The sequence below is a fragment of the Fundulus heteroclitus genome, chromosome 3 (genome assembly GCF_011125445.2).
Source record: "Fundulus heteroclitus isolate FHET01 chromosome 3, MU-UCD_Fhet_4.1, whole genome shotgun sequence".
NCBI classification, from domain to species: domain Eukaryota; kingdom Metazoa; phylum Chordata; class Actinopteri; order Cyprinodontiformes; family Fundulidae; genus Fundulus; species Fundulus heteroclitus.
Genome location: NC_046363.1, coordinates 20,862,311 through 20,869,040, shown reverse-complemented (window position 1 = coordinate 20,869,040; position 6,730 = coordinate 20,862,311). Strand labels below are relative to the sequence as shown.

Here is a 6,730-nt window from a genome sequence, read left to right as displayed (position 1 = left end):
AAATTAAGAGAAAGCTGAAGCTATAAAAAGTTTCTTTTGACACTTCTTTTTGTCAGTTACAGCCAAGACTGACCCAGCAGGAGGAAATCTCACTCTGACCTGTGTGCTTACTTGTGCTCAGGAATGTGAAGAAACCTTCAACTTAACTTGGTCTGGAAGTAACCAAGAAGGCTGGAAGGGCAGCTTATCGAATGTTAATAACACCTTGATCAATCAGCTTTTTCTCCCAGCTTGGCCCATCAGCCCCGATGAATTAATCTGCTCTGTGTACAGAGAAGGTTCACTGATGACTTCAAAAAGTTGGTACTCTGTTAAATGTATGTATGCATGGACACAGCTGAAATAAAACATGCAGAAAACATAAAACTCCCCCAAAAATTACAAAACTTTAATCTCTTCAGTTCTGCAGATATTCCCCTGGGTTTTAGCCCTCAGAATCAGCCTCATAATGGGTATAGCTGCAGTAGGATTCTGCATTTACATGAAGTGGAAACATACCATCAGTGAAGGTATTGCTTCTGCTTGAGGAACCGCCCGAATAAGCTGTCAGTTTTGAATATTTTGAGAGTAGCAGTCAGAAAAATAATGTAGAATTGCTGACTTATTTTCACATTTTTTATGCAGCTAATATGTAGTAAAGCAATGGTAACATATGACAAACATTTGCATTTACATCAAGCAGTTTTTTGAAATGTGCTCACATCAGTTTTCTTCTTCTCAGAACCGTAACAACCAGTGTTCCTTTCTCGGCTTATGGGACATTGAGGTTCATTCCCCCACCTGCTGTACAAGAGTGTGTATCATGGTGTTTCTTGTTCTTTGGATCATATTCTATTTGTTAATTCTCAACCTGGTGTTTTTAATCGCCATCACATCACCTTCTGTGCCAAGTTATTCTGCTAAATTCCATGAGTGACCCACTTCCCTAACTTTATTGAATAATCTACTCCTTTGTTGAGTATTTCATGCACAATATTACAATATTAATACAGTATTCTTTTTTTCCCTATTTTAAATAACATGTTTAGCCGTGTATGGTCTTCATTCTTGTCATGGTGGTTCTGACAAATTTATATTTCTTTTTTTCCAGATCAAAGCCTTTCTTTCACCTTCACCAGATGGAACTGTAACTGGTATTTCTCTGTCTAATGCCTGTTTTACAAAATTATCAGCATGGTCATTGCCTTTTACCGCCTCATGGGCTGGCCCTAATCTGCCGCGGATTCAGGCGGGGGCGCAGGGGGCGCGCGCACCCCCCTTTTGGAGACCAAAAGTATTTTTTTAAAGAGCCCGGAATTTTAAACATCCTTCATAGAATTAAGATTAAAAGCCAGTACCTGTCATTTAGAACGCACTGTGACGCCGGCGCGGCATAAATTGTCGTCGCAATCACCGATACTGGCGGCGGCATTTAGTGCCCAAATATGGGCAGTAATGGCGGCCTGACGTCACATCCTGTGTTGTTTCTTAGCAGAGGCACTGCGCTCACACAGCTGTGATAAACAACAATTATTTTGGATTCCCAGAGGACTTCACCATTGAAATTTTCTAGAGCTATTGTTGAAGCAACAATGCCCACGTGCATGGCAGTTTGATGTTGCAATACATCGGTTAAAAGTGGAAATACATCACAAAAATAAGAAGACCGCTGCCGCAGCAGACAGATTCAACTCACATTGTTCCTTTTTGGTCTCCTTGCCTCAAACTGGTATGGCTGGATTTTGTCAAAAATCAGGTTGCTGTCAAGAAAGTCTTCTATATAATCCAAATCGCTCTCAGATGATGATGATAAATCCATGAAACTCCATCACTATCGCTAAATAATCACTCTCTGCCGCACCGGTCGTCGCCATGTTGGATAATAGCGCGCAGTGACGAGCCTGTTCTTCTTCTACTACTACTACTTCTTCTTCTTCTGTTGTGTTTTCTGGCAGTTTACATCCTGTGTGCATTACCGCCATCAGCTGGACGGAGATGTAATTTAGAAATATATTTTCCTATATATCTTTATATCTTAATAAAACTAAATTATATCTATACTTACACACTCACACACACATACACACTAAATCCTCCCAGCTAATTCTGTATCTTTTAAATATTTAATAAGTGCTTTAAATATTTTATCTGATTGATGCTTCCCTAATAAATCAGCAATCTTTACTGAACTCCCCAATACCCTTTCCAGTTCTTTCCTCTCTTTTATATATTTTCTACAATAAATCAAAACATGTTCTACTTCTTCGATTTCTCCACAATAAGAACAATTACCTGTTGGATGTTTCCCTATTATTTTTAAACCAGTATTTAAACTAGTATGCCCTATCCTTAACCTGTTTATCCATATTTCCTCTCTTCTATTCATTATACTATTATATCTTATGATAATATCTTTCTGTATTTTATATAAATGTCTTCCTTTTTCTTCTAAATTCCATCTCTCCTGCCATATATTATTTATTTTATCTTTAATAATTACTTTTATTTCTTTTCTACTTAGCGGGACATCATATTCAATTTCTCTTGCCTTAACTGCTTCTTTAGCTAATTTATCTACTTTTTCATTACCTAAAATTCCTTTATGTGCTGGAACCCATGTAAATTGAATACTTATTTTTTGTTGCTTTATACCATATATTAAATAACTGACTTCATCTAGAAGATCTTGACGGCTTTCAGATTTTGTATAGCATAAATATTTGAATAATTTACCCCAACTCTTACTTCGATTGTTCTATTCTTTAAAAAATCCTTAATCCAATTAAACATTTTTCCTTTAATTCCCATTTTATCCATCTTAATTAATAAACCCTCCTTCCAAAGCATATCATACTCTTTTTCAGTTTTAAAATGTAGCTAAGAGCATTTATTTATTTACCTGAGCCTTTTTTATTTCATTTTCTAAACAAAAAATTGGATCTACCGTTGTCCGTCCACTTCTAAAACCACTCTGATAAGGAGATAAAAGACCTCTTTTTTCTATTTCTTACATTAATCTCCTAGTTATCATTCTCTCCATCAATTTACATAAATTAGAAGTAAGAGCTATGGGCCTATAACTAACTACTACTTCTTCTTCTTCTCTTTTTTAATAGTGGTTGGCAAACAACTTTTAGCACCACCACCTTCCAGATTGGAGTATGGATCAACCTTAATCTTATATTCTCCCCACAGAAAAAAAGTATGATGATCGTTAGAAAATGTTGATAATGAGAAAACATGGGGTTCTCACAAGTTGTGTAAAGTTGTAAAGTAATGCAATTTCAGGAAAACTTTTTCAAGTAACGGCAAAGTTATGAAAATTAAATTTTTGTTGCAGTTTTTGAGAAGTAATGAAAAAAGAGTGTAAAGTAAAAAAAAAATAGTGGACATTGACACGCATACAATAGTTATTGTGTAGTGTGTATTGTCTGATCTAAATCTTTTAGTGCCACATGCGTTTTATTGTTAAAACTAAGAATGGTCTCCTTTATGAAAACATACTAGGCTTAAAACTATTGCCAAGCATCTTGCATATGATGAACGATGAGAGTGAGAAAGAGATCTTTACATCATATAAAGATGATCTACCATCAGGATCAACATTCAGGCAGGAAGTGAAGTTGTGGCACACAAAGTGGTCATCATCAGTGGAAAAACCCAGCTTTCTCCCTGAAATTCTAAGGATAACAAATATGAAGTGCTACCCAAACATTTCAGTTATACCTTTTACAAGTGCTTCTGTGGAACGTGCTAACTCTGGCCTTAAAGCAGTGAAAACTTTGCTGAGGTCAACAATGGGACAGGAAAGGTTTGTGGCTTTGCTACTTATGTATGTCCACAAGGACATGCATTTAGACATCAACAAAATCATTGACATATTTGCCCAGAAGCATCCCAGAAGGTTGACATTCATAAACCCATTATCATCATCATCATAAAGTTGAAGGTGTTGTAGAAGAGAACAATATTCTTTGTCAAGTCTTACAGTTCTATTATAGGCTTATGGCTTAACTTCACCGTACATGTTCATTGGTTTAACTTACTTTAAAAAAAAATTCTCAACATGGTTTATCTTGTTAAAATGTGTTAAAAAATCCTTTGTCACTTGAACTATACCAAACTGTTCTTAAGTCCTTGGGTCTTTTTAAGTATTTTTTTTTCTTAATATAGTTTATATGGTTAAAATATATTGTTAAAATACATGTATATTTTTAAAACTCCTTTTGTCACTAGAACCATACCAAACTGTTCATTAGTCCTTGGGTCTTTTTATTTAATTTTCTGTATACATATCATTTCTGGAAATAAAGAAAATCTTTGTTTGATTAATTGTTGATAAGGATAAAGATAACTACTTTTTAACCTTGTGCATGCTGTAAAAAGAACGAGATTTTGACTTAAAAACCCATTTTCAATTACAATAAGGTAATCATGCTAATTCCACTTATGTTCATCCATTAAAATTATTATCAATTAAAAAATCCTTAGATGAATAATTAGGGTAGTGTGAAAGAGTAAAGATGGCATTCTTTGGTCGTTTAGCCTCACATTGTCTCGACCCCATGACCCTTGACCCCATGACCCTTAGGTGCGCACCCCCCTTTGAAAAATCCTGGATCCGCCCCTGCTAATCAAAATATGTCAATCCCACCTCTGTGCAATAAAAAAAAAAGAGTTCAATAATCTCTCTATCAGATTCTGTAGGTTGTATGCTCTCCAGTACTGAAAGTGAATCAGTGCACACCACCACCCTGTCTGGTCTGAACTTTTAGAGATTAATGTTGATATGTAACTCAGGGATTTGTATACAAATTCCTACGTGATCATGTTTATTCTTTGAACCAACTGTAAATATAGTAGCTGTTTTTCAGATTTTTTCAATTATTTATTTAGCACAGTGTTAAGATACATGAAAGAAACAATTAAAATAAATTACAGTGTTGGAACAGGGAAAAACTCAATGGTTTTGTAAAATGCCTCCACTTGTGGTTAACAATTGAATACACTGTTATACAAAAAAGAAAGAAAAAAACAGAGTATACAGATATACAGATAAGCAAAAGGAAATTTTGGACAGATATAAAGAAAATAATTGTGTTAGGAATAGTTACATGAGGAAATGAATAAAGAGAAAAAATAAAAATAGATGTGTATCTTAACTAGCATCTATAATTTTACCTAGAGCTGATAATGAAGTGTTATTTTAGACTACCTTTAAAACAACTGAGAGTTTAACTATTTTTATCTATATAGGAGCATGTATGCAATGATTTGGCACCCCTATACTGGAATGAGAAATGACCCCTGGAAGTGAGATATTTAGTAGGGTGTAGTTCTAAAGCTTTTTTTTTTTTTTTTAAATAGATCTCCAGATGAGCTGGAGTGCTTTCCTGTTTTAAAACCTTGGTAAAAATAGTAAAATACATGTATGATAAATATTAATATTATGAATAATGAGAACCTTTGAGTGTAGTAGGAAAAGTACTGGGCCAGACCTTTTTTTTTTTTGCTGTATGAAAGATATACTTACATTAAACCATAATAAAGCATAAGCTGACAGTTAGTTTTAATCAAGTAACTAATTTGTCTAATAATTCCCAGAGATTTATGAATTTTGGTACTTACCCGAATTTGATCTCTCCTATTTAAATTCTCCTCAGCCAGATTTCCTAGGAATCTAAGCGATGATATCTGGTGCATATATTGTAATTACCATGAGAAAAGACACGTGTTGTATCATCTGCAAACGTTAAATGTAAAAGGGTATTGGTGACATTTGATAAATTATTAACATAAATGAGAAATAGCAAAGGTCCCAGAATAGATCCTTGTGGGACTCCACAAAGAAGTCTAGCTTTGTCAGAATGAGAATTATTAGTGAAAACAAATTGTTGTCTATTAGTAAGATAATCTTTTTAAAACCTCCTGAGACCCTGTGTCCTCCCGTGAGGACATTGTAGTTTTGCCTCTCAGAACCATAATACTTATACTTCTTTTTGGCTTTGCTCCATTGAACTCATTAGTAGACACTAAAAGCACCATCTACTGGCCGCAAGACAACATTACACTTGTTTCAGTAAAAGCAAGATGGTGGGAATCAACCACTTCTGCAACACACGTCAGAACAAAATGACCAAGTAAATATCCTAATTATATTTCAAAGTTGGAACTGGTGTATTTATGTACAGTTACTTCTTTAGCTTCATAAAGCAAACAAATTTATTTACTTTTTTGCAATTGTTTCAACGTAAAATGTCTGTAAATATGATGTCTTTATTTGTGATGACACTGGGACTGTTTTTTGTTATTGATTGTGTCATGCGGTTGGATGAACCTGGGAATTTTGAGAATAGTTTGCAAATCTACATAGCTAATGTAAATGGTATTTATGCACACATTCCAGTTAGATAAATGATGGAATTCAGAACAATTAACAAGTGTACATATTCCTGCCTTTTAACCATTCAAATTTTCCCACTCACCAAATCCCATTCACTTGCTCCTGCCCTTTCTGACAGTATGCACCACTGAAGCCCAGTCTAGTTGGCATAAAGAACTTTGTTCTGCCGTCGTGTAATGGAATTGTGCAGAACTTCTAGGTCTACCAAGGTCCAAATACACTGAACTCACAAATTCTGGACTCAGAGAAGTTGGGTTTAGGGGCCTTGGTTGGTATGAAACTGTGCCTGCTGGTAAAAAAAAAAAAAGTGTAAGGTAAGTTCTTCATCACCATACCAGCTGTAGATCA

General features: G+C 34.9%; 1 long non-coding RNA gene across 1 annotated transcript; it reads left to right on the top strand.

Annotated features, from left to right (window-relative positions):
- Positions 1-617: 617 nt before the first annotated feature.
- On the top strand, positions 618-1,214 carry LOC110368552. The gene is made up of 2 exons (XR_004929697.1): positions 618-793; positions 1,091-1,214. It is a non-coding gene; the product is annotated as an uncharacterized LOC110368552 (long non-coding RNA).
- Positions 1,215-6,730: the final 5,516 nt, after the last annotated feature.